The following is a 17182-nucleotide window of genomic DNA, read 5'->3' on the forward strand; positions in this document are numbered from 1 at the left end:
TTAATATCAAGCTGCCTGAGCTGGTATACATAAAATCATGCAAATCTTTTGACCAATCAGATTCGAGCATTCACCAACACTGTGACCTTGTGAAAAACTTTAAAGTCTTGATTTGGGATTTATTATTATTTTTTCACCAAAACGTTCTTTTAAGTGATGAACGCTTGCAATACGGCTACACGAACCGACAGATTAAAGAGGAGCAGCAGGCGCACACTGACGACATCACATCGCTGTCTTTGGTGAAAAGAAATCTTGGCTCATGTCCACCATACGATGTGAGCGATGCTCTTCTAAGCTCGTTTTTTATGTCATTCTTTTTTATTTTATTTTATTTTTTCCTTCACCCAAGAGACTCGGATCAGCGCCTAAGCTGAACAAATCATTTCACTTCCTTTAATGATTGCGTAAATTATTTGTGTTTTATAGTGTGCAATCTATCGTGGGGCCTTAATTTTGTTTTGCTCTGCGGCTTTGTTTCTCTCTTCTATGTCACACTTTCAGGACGGGGCCTGACTGCCATACGATTTCCAGAAGAACAAACATGTTTTCTTTAATATGTGCTGCTTTAAACATTGCGGTCAGGAGGGGAGACAGACTCGAAAATGTGTCTGAAATATTTGTCAAAGTCTCAATAAAAAGAAAATGTCATGTTGATAAAGTGTTACTCTGTTTGCGTGGTGTGTTATTTTACACAGATGTGAGCGGCTTGAACTGGAGATTTAAGAGAAAGACTTTAATTTTTTTTAAAAAATGAAATACTTCCTGATTATTTAGAACAACTTCACCTGTTATTTATTAAAGTATTAACATTACAAGTTATTCAAGTAGCATAAACTTTATTTTAATAAATAGCATCATATCTCAAATAAAATGAATAATTTATAAATATTATTTTTAAGTAAGACATATACTTCTTGGGGTATGCTGTTATTGGAAAGTAACAACTGACCAGATTGTATGATGTGAAGAAAAACATACTATTTCAATTCAAGTTTATTGGTATAGCGCTTTTTACAATGGGCTTCGTCTCAAAGCAGCTTTACAGAACATAAAAATAGAACAGAAGTTAAACTTAAGGAGAAAAAAGAATTAATATAGTAAAAAATTAAGATATATAGAGATTAAGATATTTAAGCTAAGAAACAAATTTGTTTATTAAAGAACTATCTATCCATCAATAGTTGCATTTAATGTTATAGAACATCTATGATATGATGTAGTTTTTCTCATCACTGTGTCATAAACCTGTGGCTTAATTAACATGTACATCGCTTCCGATGTTAACAAGGCTAGTTTCTGTACATCTAAAATGATCTCTGTGTGTGTTTTCAAAGCAATGAATAAAATCAAACCTGCTGAGACTCAAACCTAAATTGCTAGGGTTTTCTAACAGTCACCTTAGCACTTCACTATTTGACCATGCACGCTTTAATCACCTTAATGTAACACTATACTGTAGTTATAGTGTGGTTCACATCAGCAGCAACATAAAAAAGATAAAAGGCTAGTGGTGACTCAAGTGGTTAAGGCTCTGAGTTGTTGATTGGCAGATCAGGGTTCAAGCCCCAGCACGGCCAAGCTGCCGCTTTTGGGCCCTTGAGCAAGGCTCTTAACTCTCTCTGCTCCTGGGGTGCTGCATCATGTCTGACCCCAACCTCCGAAGATGGGATATGTGAAGAAAGAAATTCACTGTGCTGTAATGTATACAGTATGTGAGAAAATAAAGGCTTCTATTTTATTTCACACTGGAACTGCTTCACATTAATAATCGATCACGCTCACTCTACGTCAGTCAGTCTAGTCATTTAGAAACTTGTTTAAACTAAGTTTAACTTACTATACTATACTATTCTTTTTTATTTCAGAGTAGCAGCTATTAACAGATTTGCACCTTGTCCTGTTACAGAGAAACAACAAAGTCTTCCAAAGTGAGAAATCACCCACTGCTATTGTCGAAATGAATGAATGAATGAATGAATGAATGAATGATTTATAGGTGTGGAACCTTCAACAGTTTAATAGCAAGTGTTTCAGTCTCCTTGTCCTGTGAAAAGAAAACTTCACCATCTCACTGTGGGTTTTAAACCTATTCCCATAGTGCAAGTTGTTACTATAGAAACGCTAATATTACAGAACGAGTGATTTAATGTAAACATGTAATTGCTTTGCAGCACCACTTCTATCAGAGCTTCTGAGGGTTAAATAAAATATATCACACATGTTGAAAGGCTCTTTAGACTCACTTTAGAGAAGTTGTTCGCTTAATAGAATAAAGTCGATCTCCTCATTAGGAAGCCAGCTGTGGCCCATTTTAAAGAGAAGAGCTTCAACATGTTCAGTCCAATTTATTATTAATGTAGCCCTAAGGAACTAAAAGATTGAATTGACTGTTCATCTGTCCACAGAATGTTTGTGTGGTGTTTTATCCCTCCTAAGATCTAAGACCATTCTCTTCACAGCACTAACCAGATCTCTTCAGACTCCCCTCACTGGGTTGTGAGTGTTTGTTCCTGGGGTAGGAGCGTGAGATCTACCAGAAGACTGCTGTGTCGAGGATAAATATGATTGAGGACAGAAGCGTATCCCAAGACCTTCCTGCAACTGCACAATATGGTGTCTAAAGTGCAGCTAAAAGGACGAACAAATAGCAGGACCATGGTGAGATAATCCATCAAGCAGTTCACCAGGCTATCAGTGACCCGCATCGAACTGAGCTTCTTCCCCAACAGAGCAGCAGCTGTGTGGTATAAACACAGTGCAGAAGACAATATTTCTTCCCAAAGAATTCCCCACTCAAACTATATATATATATAGGGGGGGCACGATGGCTTAGTGGTTAGCACGTTCGCCTCATACCTCCAGGGTTGGGGGTTCGATTCCTGCCTCCGCCTTGTGTGTGTGAGTTTGCATGTTCTCCCCGTGCCCCAGGGGTTTCCTCCGGGTACTCCGGTTTCCTCCCCCGGTCCAAAGATGGTCCATGGTAGGTTGATTGGCATCTCTGGAAAATTGTCTGTAGTGTGTGAGTGTGTGAGTGAATGAGAGTGTGTGTGTGCCCTGTGATGGGCACAGGCTCCCCGTGACCCGAGTAGTTCGGATAAGCGGTAGAAAATGAATGAATGGATATATATATATATATATATATATATATATATATATATATATATATATATATATATATAATGTCTGGATAATAAAGATAACATCTGTATCCAGAGCAAATAACATCTAATAAATAAATAAATAAATAAATAAATAAATAAAAATTTTATATATATACAACTGAGCAGTTGATGTTAAGGGCCTTGCTCAAGTGCCCACGGGTGAAAAGTAAAGTTCATATTACACAATGACCAGTACTGAGATTCTCACAATGAGCTCCCTCACAGCACGGCACAGCACTCTACCAAAAGAAACTACACAGTATCCTACTCTATTTTAAAATACACATAAAAACCTGGCTATGTTTTTTTGAACAATGTTTGGACTGAAGCCCCTGAAGTGCTCATCAAGCTGTCTCTGAACTCTCATGTTGGTGCTCTGATGGTTCACTCCCTCTGGCTTTCAGTGAGTGTTTGTGGTCCTGTTCAATCAGTAGTAGATATAAAAATGTATTTGTTTGGTTTAAGGGTTTGGTACTATATCAATGCAGGTGTATAAAATGATAAGAACTCAAATAAAAGGGTTAGATGACTGGATAGGAGCATTTTGTACATTGTATAATAAAATGACATCTAACCATTAATATATGCAATCTAATCAAATTGGTCTATTATTTATTATTAAAAATTCCCATCAACTTTTTTTTACATTTATATTTTCTTACCTTATTTTCAGATCATTTTGCTACCTTTTTTTCTTATTTAATTGCTTCAAATTAGAAAAAACATTTCTACCAACAGAACAATACAGAACAGGGGCTACTGTGTTGTGATAATCTTGTTTTTCTGAATGTTGCTATCTATTACATATACAAAAATACCTCACAATAATACAAATATATCTCATGTTGGGGCACGGTAGCTTAGTCGTTAGCACGTTCGCCTCACACCTCCAGGGTCGGGGTTCGATTCCCGCCTCCGCCTTGTGTGTGTGTGTGGAGTTTGCATGTTCTCCCCGTGCCTCGTGGGTTTCCTTCAGGTACACCGGGTTCCTCCCCCTGTCCAAAGACATGCATGGTGTGTGATCCGTAGTGTGTGAATGAGAGAGTGAGTGTGCCCTGTGATGGGTTGGCACTCCGTCCAGGGTGTATCCTGCCTTGGTGCCTGATGACGCCTGAGATAGGCACAGACTCCTCGTGACCCTAGATTTTCAGATAAGCGGTAGAAAATGAACGAATGAATGAATGAATGAATGAATGAATATCTCATGTTAGTACAAATAGTCCTCACACTAATATACATAGACCACACAATTCTACAAATATGTCTCACCATAGGACACAGTGTGCTAAGTCATATACTAATTGGCCTGATACTGCTACAAACAGTCTTTGCACATTTCATATAATACAATTGTAACATTTGCCGCCAGCGATGGGGACCAAACCCGTGTCTCCACCATAGGCTCAATCGACCACAGTAGCAATTCAGACCCAGTTGCAGGATCGAGTGTGTCCACTGCTTTATTAACCTAATGAAAACTAAAAAAAGACCTTAAACTTGACACAAAACTAATCATAACAATGGCGTAAAAACCTGGATATAACAACGTCTGACCTTTACAAAGACAACAACACAGGCATATATAAAGCAGTATATACGGGTAAACAACAAGCAGGTGAGATGGCGGGAAAGTGATATAGGAAAGGGGCATGGCACAGCCCACTAGGAAACAATGACAAAGTGGGCGATGAGAAAACACCCGCTGGTGGGCTGGCAAGGAACTGTCCAAGGTCCTGACAACAATACAATACAATTAATTGTAGTGTAATAATACCATAGGATTGAGAATGCAATAAAGCTCCAACAGTGTTGTAGTAATTGTTCCATTTATCTACACTTCTAGGGGTCAAATGGGAATAGGCTGAGCAAAAGGGAAAATCTGGTTCTTGTCGATTCACTTCTATAAATTCTGAAGTAATATCTGCTTCATATATGGATGACATGATACATGTGATATTTAATGAGTCATGCTAATTGCAGCAATTAGCAAAATTGACACCGATGCGCAGCGCTAATGAATCACATTTTCTCTTTACCCACATCACCTTTACATGTGAGACAAGAAGGAGTGCATACTGGGATTCTGTTCTCATTCATTGCCATTCAGCTTTTATGTGCAAATTCAACATATGGATCAAAACAGCTGTCATGAATCATTATGCAGATAATTTGTGAGAAGATGTCATTAAATGTGTACACTCATGCAGAGCGTTTGGTGTCATCCTAATATTGCTTAGCAACAAGGATTCAGGCATTATATTAATGATCAGATTTAAAACAGCAGAAACTGGAGACACAGAGAGAGCTAATGAGAGTTTATTAAAGAAAAAACTGAAGTAAAATTGGGAGAAGAGTTTAGTAAGGTGTTGTAGTATTGTGTCCATAGTTAATACTTACTCAGGGATTTATACTGTGGACAATTGACATAAAACGCTTTGTGATAAATGTAAAGCTTTCTAGGAGGAGACTTTATTTATTTAGGGTTCATGGAAAGAGTTTTTTCAGCACTTTGGAATTGTCAAAGTTAAAGCTGTGAGGTTTTCCACCACAGGAAAGTCTTCACGACAGAAGATTTGTGTTGGTTCTGTGTAACATAACAATCTATGAGGAGCTTTTCTTTGTGTGCCTCTGCCGACTTTCGGTAATAACACAACACATTTCTGGAGAATTTAAATCGAACCAAAGTGAGTCACAGTGTTCTCATTCTCAAATTGGCACAAGAGTCTTTCTTCTGCTTCAGCTCCTCAAATTAGAGGTGCGATCACTGACACGTTTTTCATTTTGCACATCTCACCGCCTTCAGATCTTAATATGGCAGACTCGCTGTTACAAAACCAACAACAGCAGACAGGAAATGTCAATAATACATACGACATTGTAATATCAGGCCAATATTCTAATAGTCAGCTTCGGTACTTGTGACCAAATGGTCGTGTTTTCTCTGCCAAAAAGCAGTGCTTGAATTCAGATTCAAATTTTTTTTCACTTTGTGTCTTCATCAAAATCCAAAAAACTCTGAAAACAGTTTAAAACAGTACGAAGTTCAAAAAGTGAACATTTGAAAATGTTGTCATTTACTAAGACACCATAATCCATAATCAAGGTTAAAAAATTATACTTCTGTCAAACAAGTTGTGGAGGCGGATGCAAGTGCAAGTGAATGATAGGATTTAATAACAATATACACAAGAACAGAGGTTCGTGCTCGGGAGAGATAAAATAAAAAAACATCAGGTTGAAAAAAATCTTGCAAATTCCTCTTGGTTGGGTTTTTATAAATATCTGCACTACCTACAGTAGGAATATTCTGGATCAAGTCAAGTCAAGAAGCTTTTATTGTCATTTCAACCACATGAGACAACGTTTCTCCAGGATCATGGTGCTACATAAAAGCAAAGACAGGGCTAAGGACTTAGTAAGTTAGTCTTAGACACATAAAGTGCATCTGTGTAACCTGGTGCAAACAGTGCAGGACAAGACAAACAAGACAGACAAGACAGTGCAGGACAAAACACAGTGAGGACAATAAAATTACAAGACAATACAAAAAAGGCAATACACAAAAGACAATAAACAGAGCCGACCAGTGTAAATACTGTATGTTCAACAATATTGCATGTGCAGTAATACTAGAATGAACACAGTGTTATAGCAGCAGGTCCCTGGGGTGCATTATTATTATTATTATTATTATTAGTAGTAGTAGTAGTAGTAGTAGTAGTAGTAGTAGTAGTAGTAGTAGTAGTAGTAGTATTATTAGTATTATTATTATCATCATCATCATCATCATAATCATCATCATTATTATTATTATTGTTATTATTACTATTAACAATAATAACAATAACAACAATAACAACAATAGTAAATATTAATTATTATTATTATTATTATATACTATTACTACTAACAATGATAACAATAACAACAATAATAAATATTAATATTTTTTATTGTTGTAATAATTATTAGTAATTGGAATTAAGAGTTATTACTTATTATTTATTATTACGTTTTAAATTTTCTTTAATTTCGCACATCTGTTCCTTCCCCCAGTTAGTTGTGGATTTACCAAGCTGATGTGTGTGTGTGTTTGTGTGTGAATGTTTTAACATCCTGATCTAATTAGCTAATTGCCTACATGGTAATTACCTCCCTCTCATGCAACTGTTTATATTCATGCCTTCGAGTTTTGACTTCTGGTCTCGTGCCTGATGTGGCGTAATCAGAGGTTTTTCTCTGTCGACATTCAGAAATACGGATTAAAAAAACATTGAAAATGAAGGTTGATTTTTACACGTGATTCATTTCCACCTCTGATTTTTATACATGAATGATTTTTACCTGTTATTTTTATGCCACTCTTTAGCACAGGTGATTTTTTTGCATCTTGTTTGTCTTCCTGTCTTTGGCAATACTTTTCTATTTTCTGTTTTTTATCCAGTTATTTTCTACTTCACGCTGTTGGGATGATCTCATGCCTGCTTGGACTACACCTTGGCATGACAATTCAGAGAGTTATTAAAGACTTTACTCACAGCTACATCTATCGGTCTCCAACCTCATGTCAGTCTAAACGTCCCCACAGACTACAAGCTGAGTTTAAAGCATCAGCTCTACCTTCTGCGTCACTGTACAGACCAGTACCTTGTTTAATTTAACATGAATGTACAAACTAATTGGCTTGCACTGTGTATTTTAATTGCAGAAAGGCTGTTAATATAATTATCTGGCTAATAAAAAGCTCTTACCAGAGGACAAAATGTGAGCTGGGTTGATATCTCTAGTGCAGCAGGCAACAGAAGTTATCAGTAAATTGCAAGCTTTAATTACAGAATACACCGAAGTCACACCAGCACAAAATCTACACCAACTGGAGTTTGTTGCTTTCAAAATACACAGCAAATAAAACTGCTTACCTGTTTAGAAGCATTTATGTCTATCACCATATCAGGTCCAGGAGCACATTCAGTCTAGCAAGTAAAAACAAACCAACAAAAATTAGCTCTAGCTTTAACTGCTTCGCTCAAGTGCTACGGATTTGTCCACATGGGTAATTAATCAATAAGTGTCATTTGGCAGTAGCCTTTATTTTGTCACATATACATTAGCATTGTAAAATTCTTCCTTTACAAACACCGACTTTGGAATTTGGGTTCAGATTACAGTATCAGATATGATTCAGCACTTCTGGAGCAGTGACAGTTAAGGGCCTTGCTCAAGGGCCTGACAATGGTAGCTTGGGAGTGCTGGGGCTTGAACCCTGATCCTCTGATCAACAACGCGGTGTCTAAATCACTTGAGCCACCACATGCTACAGTATATGTACCATGTTTAAAAGGTAATATGATATTTTACAGATATTAATTACATCATAAATTAAAAATTCATAAGCACTAACATAAATCACCACTAATTACACCACTATAATCACCAATCACCACTATAATCACCACTAATCACACTCATTTTAGTCTTAGAGTGTGTAATGCTGTTTTTTTATTTATTTATTTACAATTTTTTTGTTTTTTTAAGGCAAAAGCAAGATGTGCTTCAGCTGGCCACTCAGTTTCCTGTAGTTAGACGCTATGTGGAGATTCAGCTGAATATAAATGGCTGCACTTATCATCCCTTGACATGCTGTGATGTGCTGTGCACACAGATCGCTAAAACCTTTTTCTGGTACCAATCATAATTTTAATGGGACAAAATATGGATATGTGAACAAATATAATTCTCTCTCTCTCTCTCTCTCTCTCTCTCTCTCTCTCTCTCTCTCTCTCTCTCTCTCTGTCTCTCACATTGGCAGCTTCTTCACCTGCAGGGGGAATGTCATAAATAACATCACTGGTAGTCATATTCAGCTTAAAGACAGTCGACATATTTAGACAATTGTGGAAAAATCTTCTGCAAACAAGAGTTACATCACTAAAGTTTCATAGTTGAGGTAAATTCAGGCATTTTATTTTTATGTCTTATGCCAATCTGTATTTTAGCATTCTGGTGATGCAGTGAATCAAAATAAAATGTTAAATTGAGAAAAGTGAAATGACTTTTTGTATTAAATCTAATCTTCATCATTCTCGTTAGATACTTTATTCATATACTTTACAGCTTTACCATTCAAGTGGCCCTGGATTTCATAAAGCAGCGCTCTTTAGAGGTCTCTTTAGAGCGAGCGCCATACAGATAAATTCCACACAGATATAGATTTCCTAATTTTTACTGCTTATCTGGATCATTTGCTAATCCAAAATCTGGTTACTACAAAAAAGTGGCAAAACTACATTTAATGGATACTTTGATAGATGGGGTCTAATAGCTTAAAACCTGCTGAACGCATGACATTCTGTGCGTGAGATTACTTTTAGACAGGAAAGCTTTAGATATTGTTAGCCAAGCTGACTGACTATTTTACAGCTATTTACACATAATCTTTACAAGAAAAAAATGTTCATATAAATATTTGTTTCCCATTGTCTTGGAGAAACTTATTTATAGACGGTATGTTAAAATGGTATGTTAGAAGTATATTATAGATGTTTTATTGTTTTATTTCTTTCTTTATTTTATTTTATTTCATTTTTCCAGTTTTTCAGAATTCAGCTACAGCAACACATGCCTGGTTTTTCCAGCGCACCAATGTATTTTCAGGGATTTTTTATTTTTCCACTTTTTTTTTTTCTTTTAGACATTTGATTATCCAACATTGTACAAGGTGGATAAGGCGTCATGGAGACAAATTTAATACGTCTTTGTCTAATGCATCCCGATCCGTTCCTGATTAAAAAAAAAAAAAAAACATTTTTAATGTCGTTTTACATAAAATATGATGATCACGATAATAAGGATACTATTTAGTGAGCAAGACTTGAAAGGTATCCAATGAGAAATAAATTCAAGTATCATGATTGTATTTGAAGCGATTAGTGTGTAATGTGTGTTAGAGTGCCTCAAGCAGAGCCAACCTGAGCAGCACTGCTTTCTTTTTGTCTAATAACCGAGTTCATTTTTTCATCAATGTTCCTTCATCTATTTCATGTACAGCCTAAATTGACCTAAAGTAGGGTTTTCATAATCTCCCCAAATGAACAGTTAAGCTGAATACTAATTAGGTTCATATTCTCTTTATATGGCATGAAATATTTTCTCTGCTGCTTTAAGATGTGCTAAGTGCATTTATTTGGCATTCATCTGCAGAAAAAGTGCTGAACCCAGCAGAAATAAAAAACAGACCCATGCAAGTAATCTTTTTACTCCAGAGTAAAAAAAAAAAAGTATTCACAGTAGAATTACTCTTATATTAAGTTAAATTAAATTAAACAGAGTAAACGTAGTTCAGAATGAACCTCAAAACATTCAGAGATTCAAAGCAAACAGACTATATAGCCTTTAAAAGCACTAAATTGCATCATAGACTGAGGTCAGGGAATAAGGTCAAGTTCACACTGCAAGTCTTAATGCTCGGATATTTTGTATAAAAAAAAAAAAATTCAGATTTTTTTGTTTGGCTGTTCACATTACCTTTTAAAATGTGGCCTATATCAGATACCAGTGTGAACTGACCCGCATGCGCAAACTAACAATAATGATGACGTCACACGTGGCACGCCGTTGCGCTAAAGTTGGCGAGGTTATGGAGGAAGTAAGCATTTTCACTTTTCTTGCTAAATGTTTGTGTAATGGCAGCACAGAGACACAGTGTTTTGAAAATTTTCGGATGTTGAAGGCAGCTTTTGATTATTTGATCCATTTTGTAGGCGTAGTCACGTTTGTGTGCGTACGCGCGTAGTCGCATCAAATCCACCTTGGTTGTTCACTTGGTTGGTTGAAAAAATCAGATCTGGGCTAGATTTGTGTTCACACTACTCCTGAAGAGGCCTGAGATTTGGGCCACTTTTACCTGCAGTGTGAACCTGGCCTTACAGACGAACTGATTTGAACTGACATAAAGGATACGGTTACTCCGATAGCCACTCTTTACAATCACGGTGAGCAGAAAAGCATCACAAATAACACACAACATGTCAAGACCTGGAGGCAGGTGAAAGAGAACAGCAACTGAAGAACATATCCAGTGCCAAACTGGACAGTTAAAGACTGGACAAACATCACCCGAGTACGATCAGATCTTCACAGTCAGACTTTAATAATCTTTGTAAACAAAACTCTTGACCTATTGATTCGAGTTCGATTTTCCTTTCCAAACCGAGGCGAAACTTGACTGATGCAGTTTACTGTGAATAACTGAAGTTAAAAGGAGTTTGATAAACTTGCCTTCAGCAGCAACTCACGCAAACTGCAGCGTCTGCGATTCTCGCCTGGAAACGATCCCACCCAGTTACTGCATTCACACACTACTGCACTCAGCTCAGTGGGAGTACTGCATATGTGCAATATTAATAATATCATGTAAAATTATAAACACACATAATCAAAACAAGATATTAAAAGTATTGAGTCACTACTGCTTCGAAGGCAGACATTACATTAAATTCCACTATATCCTGATCCTTAACGGTGGTTTTCACACCGTGGTTGGAATCCGAGTGTTTACTTACATCGCTGCAAACCTACATAAAGAACATAACCATGTTGACTCACCATATATATGTTTATATATATTGGTGCTATAATGCACAGTAAAGCAGTTCTCCTATCTCTTTTGTGCCCCATAGCATTCCCCTGTCACTCATGCTACACGTGTTGTGGAAACTAATGGCGTTCGTCATCGGCTAAAAAACACACTTTACTTCCCGAGCAAGTGTAAACCCGAGCATGAGTTGTCTTCACGTCATGGGAATCGCTGCGCAGTTCCAGTGCAACTGAACCAGCTTCCTGATCCATTTGACCATTTTCACCATGTCTTTATGCAAACTGTCCTCCTCATAAAAGTGTCCTAAACATCTGGAACTCATAAAATTCTTAATGTAAAGAGATTCTCCTAGTGACAAAATTCCAAAAGTTCTTAGAACAAAAATTAAAAGAAGATCCTAGTAATGATAAAAGTTATTCACAAAGTATCCTCACCCATTAAAAGAGCTTATGAGGTCAAAAAGTGTCAGGAGTAGTGAGAAGGACTTTTAAGAGGTTTAAGAATGTCTTTAGCAGAGGAGAAAATGGCCGACAGGTGAAGAGGGAGAAGAAATGTATTGTATACAATATTTAATAATGATAGTGAGTTAATAAGATGATACAGATAAGATTGTGTAGGGATTATTTTTGTGACCAATCATATTACAGCTAACATCTCAGACACAGTGCAGAAATGTATATCTATTTGTTTGTTTGTTTGTTTGTTTGTTTGTTTGTACTGGCAGAAATGATATACTTAATACATATAATTAATAAATATAAGTCTTTATGAAATTTCTGCACTGTACATTTACATTTATTACATTTATTACATTTATCACATACAGATGTTAGCGCATCTGTAATATGATCGGTCACGAACGTAATCCCTACACGATATAGACTCAAATATCTTAACATACCGTAGAGACAAAGTGAAGGTTTATAATAGACCAGATTTTAAAAGCGCTCCTATTTTTTTATGAGACAACCAATCACAATCTTCAAAAGAACATATCATACCTAGTAACAGGTTTAAGCCCCGCCTCCTCACCCAAACATTTGATCAGGTCTTCTTGTTGTTCATTGCTCCAATCAAATTCTTTTAAAACAGGAATCTATTAATGGTCTCTGAAAATTCCCAGAGCTTGAAGTCTTGAGATCTGTTCAACAATTAAAAAGTAACTGGATTTAGATTAGAAGGACATTTTCCACCCTGACATAATTTAAGAGTTATAATAAATAGATTTCAGGGGTTAAAAAAGAAAACATATAATTGTTGATACACTGAAGTTTCCTAACAACAGACATTTATGTAGCATCATTAATGACATTATATTCCATCTTCATAAGGGGACTCATACAGTGTCAGTAGTCAGTCAGAGGTATTGCTGTAATTTGAAGCTCTCTACCATGGAAAAGATTTCAGGAGGGAGGATTATATGACCTTGATAATATGGCCTCATTATTAAACAAGCACATTATTATTATAAGCACAGGATCGAACACCGGACTCAGTGTTCATGGTGTTTATCATTTTATCTCTAACACTAGCAAGAGTTCAACTCCTTCTCCAAGAGCTTCTCAAAGTTTTGACCCTAAATCTTGTCACTTGATTAGCAGTGCTTGAATGATATCAGCAAACATATCAAAAAGGCATCAATATTAACGTATTTTCATCGGGATTTCAAGTGGCCAGCGAGCGATCTGTGCTTAACTCTGCTTAGCACTTAACTCACTCTGCTGCTGTTTCTAATAGATCAGGAAAAAAAAATCCAACAGAACAAGAAGCTCTTCCACGAGTGGCAGTAATCAAACACTCAAAGCCTGACATCTTTCAGATAACATTGTGTACTTTCCTGAGGATCTTCTCCATTTAATATAGGGTTGGTTCACTTACATTCACACATGCAGTGGTCCTTTTCATAACAACCCTAAAGGGATTTAACACAGCACTTAAAAACAAAGCTTTTATCTTTTTGTGGCTTTTTTTAATCCCGTGTGTGTATCGCTCAGATCATTTTTACAGGTAATGTAATTTGTTAAGGAGAGATTAATGCAGAGGCCGTGGATGGTAATACTGAAGACTGAACGTGAGACAAACCCTTATAATGAATTAGAAATGTCTTAATTTCCATACTTCCATATGTTTAGATATTCTGTACATAAACATATCAACAGGAATGATCCTGGAACTATATAAACAGTGTAGCCAGGTGGTCACCAGAGAATGAGATGGTTGGTAAGGAGATGGAAGGGCGGCCATCAAGAGACCAAAAATAGAAGTAGCAAGGAAAAGCCAAGAAGTGGGATTGTGAGGTATTATCTAGGAAAGAAGGTAGTCAAGAAATCAGGATCCATTTAATTCCATAGCAACAGTAATAGTGAAAGTCAAGGGTAGTTAGGAAAGAGAATGATAAGGGGGTAGCAGGAAAAAGAGTGATAATAGTGTGCGTAGGGAATGGGGTGGTTAGGTTACGGAGTGATTAGTGAGTGAGGCAAATAGATTGAAGTGAGGATGTACAGGAAATAGTTTGGATATGGTGCCCTGGAGAAAGTTAGAGGGTCAGTAGGAAATGGAGTGATCAGAGAGTAACCAGGTTATGGAGTGATTAGTGAGCAGTGCATATAAAAAGTACAGGGGAGAGAAGTCCAGGAATTATAGTGTTCAGGCGGTGGCCAGGAAATGGGGTGGCCAGAGGGTGGCCAGGAAATGGGGTGGCCAGAGGGTGGCCAGGAAATGGGGTGGCCAGAGGGTGGCCAGGAAATGGGGTGGTCAGAAGGTGGCCAGGAAATGGGGTGGTCAGAGGGTGGCCAGGAAATGGGGTGGTCAGAGGGTGGCCAGGAAATGGGGTGGCCAGAGGGTGGCCAGGAAATGGGGTGGTCAGAGGGTGGCCAGGAAATGGGGTGGCCAGAGGGTGGCCAGGAAATTTACATATACAGCATTTGGCAGACGCCTTAATGAGAGCGATGTACAGTACAACAGTGCTTTTAAGTATCATCAACACTGGTTCACTAGGTTACAGACTTTTTTTGTGTGTGTTTCAGGAAGAAGTAGGTCTTCACCTTGTTTGAAGATCTAGAGGAAGCTTTTATTGTCATTTCAATCATATATAGCTGAAGCAGTACTTAGTGAAATAAGACAACACAGAGCTAAGGACTTAAAGTGGACAAGACGTGGAGCAAGCAGCGGGTGGACAAGAAGTAAAGTTGGCAGAGGGGTGCCATGAAGTGTACAAGAAGTGAATGGGCAGAAGGTGGCCAGGAAGTGGGGTGGGCAGAGGGTGGACAAGAAGTGGGGTGGGCAGAGTATGGGCAGGAAGTGGGGTGGCAAAGGCTGGTCAGGACTTGGAGGGCAGAAGGCAGATGGTGGCCAAGAAATAGGGTGGTAAGAGGGTGGGATAGAAAAATGAGAAGGAAGAGTGGATGTTCAGGAAATGATAAGAATGTGAAAGCTGCAGGATTCAGTACCTTACAGTCAGGCTGCTGTACTCGTGCAGTATGTGTGTGGTGACATGATGCGCTAGCAGATGGTGTGAATCATGAAAGGGACATTGGTGGGACGCAACACAGATCTGCAGGGCGCAGGAGGATCACACACCACACACACATACAGTACAGTTGTACAACCAAGTCCTGAAGCGTTTCTTTGTTTTCTTGTGCATATTTTTGTAACTTTGCATGGAATTATTTTGTCTGAAGCTGTTGAATCATGGAGTCTACCTCTTCTGTCCACATGGTAACATGAAACGTAACATGGTAATCATCTAATCAAAGCTATTTACTAAACATACCAAAAACGGATGATCGGACTGATATTTTCATCTTTTGAACTATACTGCAATGAAAATTAGAAAATTAGTACACCATGATTCCATCACACCCAGATTCCATCACACACTCTTCTCCCTCTTTCTGAGAGAAAGACACCCATCAAGGTCCACGTGATACAGAGAGGGCAAAGCACAGCAGCAGGATCTGCATCTCATTAACACGGCAACAACATTAGGTCAGTGGCCCCTGTGGTGAGTGTTAAGGTCAATCTCCAGGTTGGCCTTGGCACTCACACACACTCCTGAGGGTTCACCCATGAGCTCTCGCAATCAAAGGTGTGAGATTTAACACAGATTTTGGAGCAACAGCATGTGTATGACGTCAGAAAAACTGGGACCTGATTCCAAGATTTTAACCCTTCTTTTCAGCAGAGTAGGTGTAATATAATCCTGCCGTAATGTTTAAAACACTTTGGCTAAATTCACAAGCAAAATGTATCTGGGACTGTCATGAACTCCGTAATCACACATGAACATTTTGTTCACTTCTTTATTGTTAAAGAAGATTTTTGTTGAGATTTTTGTTATTGCTTTTTTACAAGCTGTTGAATTTGCGGTCATGTTTATAAGGTGCTTCAGTTTTGTTTTTCCATCTTCCTTGATTTAGTGTTTTCTTTTACATTTGTTTGTTTTATACATGCTTCTGAAATTACAATTCGTTTGTATGCCTCTGAAAATGTTGTTATATTTCATGTTTTTGTTTGCTTGTTCCCGAATTGCTCACGTTTTATTTTTCTGTTATGTTTCAGAATTGTTTTTCTTTTTTCAATTCCTTTTAATTTCCTGTCACATTTTTTTAATTTTTTTAATGAATTTGTCAAATTTCAGTTTCTTAATGTTTCTAAATTTACTGTCACATTCATTCATGATGGCTTAGTCGTTAGCACGTTTGCCTCACACCTCCAGGGTCGGGGTTCGATTCCCGCCTCCGCCTTGTGTGTGTGGAGTTTGCATGTTCTCCCCGTGCCTCGGGGGTTTCCTCTGGGTACTCCGGTTTCCTCCCCGGTCCAAAGATATGCATGGTAGGTTGATTGGCATCTCTGGAGAATTGTCCGTAGTGTGTGAGTGCATGAGTGAATGAGAGTGTGTGCGTGCCCTGTGATGGGTTGGCACTCCGTCCAGGGTGTATCCTGCCTTGATGAGATTCAGGACAGGACCCGAGAAGTTCGGATAAGCGGTAGAAAATGAGTGAGTGAGTGAGAGAATGTACAGTCATATTTTATTTTATTTATTATTAATTTTATATTAAAGTTTTTGAATTTCTGTCACATTTCATTTTTTTTTCTGTCAGTTTCCTGTCATGTTTATAATTTGCAATCGACTTTCGGAATCTGTTGTTTTTATCTCCAAAAATACATGTAGAAATAAATCTTCAAATATCTCCATAATGAATGAAAACGCAATGTTATAACTGTCAGTATTAACCGTAACACCAAGTACAGTGATGAAATCCACGTGTAGTCTTGCATCTAAAGGTCCAACACATGAAACGCTTTTAAAAAACGTTTGCATGCAGAAGTGGAGTTTCAAATATCACAGCTCATAGCCAGAGAGACCTGCATCAGCTTTCTTCTCATGCATCTAACACCATCATTTGGGACTTGTTCGTAC

This window comes from Tachysurus fulvidraco, chromosome 20, assembly GCF_022655615.1.
Source record: "Tachysurus fulvidraco isolate hzauxx_2018 chromosome 20, HZAU_PFXX_2.0, whole genome shotgun sequence".
NCBI lineage: Eukaryota > Metazoa > Chordata > Actinopteri > Siluriformes > Bagridae > Tachysurus > Tachysurus fulvidraco.